The 2146-nt window shown below is 58.3% G+C and overlaps 1 long non-coding RNA gene across 1 annotated transcript in view; it reads left to right on the top strand.

Annotated features, from left to right (window-relative positions):
- The window catches only part of LOC109296871, a 6584-nt gene continuing 4438 nt past the window's right edge, over window positions 1–2146 (top strand). Inside the window, exon 1 of the long non-coding RNA XR_002097085.1 lies at window positions 1–58. This is a non-coding gene — a long non-coding RNA (uncharacterized LOC109296871). The remainder of the gene's footprint in view (window positions 59–2146) is intronic.

Genomic DNA, 2146 nt, shown 5'->3' on the forward strand with positions numbered 1-2146 from the left:
CCCCGAGCGGGCCCGCGGGCGCGGCCGGGCGCGGAGGCGGCTGCAGCAGTACAGCAAGGTAGGGGCGGCGCGGGGCACCCCGGGGAGGCTGTGGGGACCGGGCTGTTTAGTGGGAGAGGAGAAGCCGGGGGAGGGATTTAACAGCAGCCCTCCACGCTCCGAAGAGGACGGAGTGGGCTGTTGGCAGGGCAGGACATGGCAGGACAGGGAGCAATGGGCTCGCGCTGCAGCAGGGGAGACTGAGGGCAGAGATGAGGGGAGCCTCTCTGAGGAGGAGGCGGGGAAGCTCTGGGCCAGGCTGCCGAGTGTCCCGGCTTGGAGGGGTTTTGAGCTGCAGACAAAGCCCTGCTGGGGGCAGACAGGTGGGGCTGGTCCTGCTTGGCTCTTCTCCAGCCCTCACCCTGTGATTCTGTGGGGTCTCTGCCACACTCCAGTGTCCTTGAATGTGACGGCCAAGCCAAGCTGGCATCTGCCTAGGTTGTGATCAGCAAGAGTGAGGGGGCCCTCCCTCCTCGCTTGCACCTCAGTTCACCACCTGGTGTACACAGAAATGAGCCTTAAAGGTGTTTCTGAGGGCAGCCACTGTGTGCTAATGAACACAAGACCTGCCACTGACAGGACGAGCACAGTCTCCTGTGACACTCTGCTGGGCACTGTCTGGTGTGCTCGGCCCAGTGCCCCCGTTTTGAACCTGTGACCCTCGCTCTTTTCCCTGCTTTGGTTTGATTTGTCCCAGTTGTTCTGGCCTCAGTGGCCTCCTTAAGGATCATTTTACTTGATGGACCTAAGCCCTCGCTTCCCTGATGGCATAGCAACTAAATCTGTGACTCACCGTCACCTGCATTCTTGACCGTGACTGCCCACGGCAAAGTGACTGACTGCCCATAGTCAGGGATAGGCGGTGCCAAGTGCCACTGCAGAGCCCTCCACGACAATGTTACCAAGCTGGCCATCTACTGCCCGGCTTGCCATGGTGGCATCAAGCACATCTCCAGCCTGATATGCCAAGTGCAAGATCATGACCACCATGGATGTGGTCTACACACTGAAACACCAGGGTCGCACTTTGTATGGATTCAGTGGCTGAACTCTCAATACCAAAACTCCTGTGAAACAACTGTACCTGTGTCACACAGTTGCCCTAGCTAAGGTAGCAATCTACCTGACCAGGAAGGAGGCTCTGGCCAGGAGGACCCCTGGGGACTGTGGGACTGTTTTCCTGCCCCTGGTGCCTTCATGTGTCTGGGCAAAACCTCACTGGTCAGTGTCCACTGGTTCCTTGGATGTGTTTAAGAACCAGTGGGTGCCGTCTGCTTGATGTCCCCTCTCAGCATACCCATTTGGAAACTTTGAATTTCACTCCTATCCCCACTTTCTTCTTTAGTTGTCCATAGTAATCCTTGATGTGCACTTAGTGGTCCCCCATATGAAGGCCTGTCACACCATGGCACAAAGAGGAAGCTGAAAGGCAGAGTGAATTGGGAATACAGTGAACTAGAGCCTTACAGAAGCAGTGTGCAGAATGCCAGGGAGAAGGCAAGGGGGGCAAGCCAGAGAATGAGCCAGCACGCTGCCTTCCAACAAGCACCCCAAATTCTAATATTATAAAAGCCTCTATTTGTCTGTCCGTAACACTTTATTCGCACTCTGATTGGCTGTCTCAGCAACCAGTTGGGGTACTCTACACAGACAGACAGAGACAGACAGCAGAGCACCACCATGACAGCAGGGACTGAGGGGCTGGAGGGGAGGGGGATGAGGCCCATGGAGTTGGCCTTACCCCCTCCCCTGCTCCTTGGAGGCAGAGGGGGATGGTGGGGCCAGAGTGCTGCCATAATGGAGGGGATGGAGTGGGGGGACAAGGCCAGTGGTGCTGGCCTCGCCACCTCAGGTGTGCTTCTTGGAGCCAGGAGCCGTTCCCCGCCCACAACAGCCGCCAGGTAAGGGAGGCAGCTTGGAATGGGGGAGGGAGGGGAGCAGGAAGCAGAGGTGGGGTTACTGGTGTCTGTGCCCTGCTGCAGCCATTACTGCCACCGCAGTTGTGGGCTCCGGCCCGAAGTGGTAGAAGGGAGGTGCGGAGTAGCCCCAGCCATGGCCCAAAGGGGAGGGGGGAAGCGGCCCAGGCCCTGGCCCAAAGAGGCGGGGG

The sequence above is a fragment of the Gavialis gangeticus genome, unplaced genomic scaffold (genome assembly GCF_001723915.1).
Source record: "Gavialis gangeticus isolate Ggan-Ray unplaced genomic scaffold, GavGan_comp1, whole genome shotgun sequence".
NCBI classification, from domain to species: Eukaryota; Metazoa; Chordata; order Crocodylia; family Gavialidae; genus Gavialis; species Gavialis gangeticus.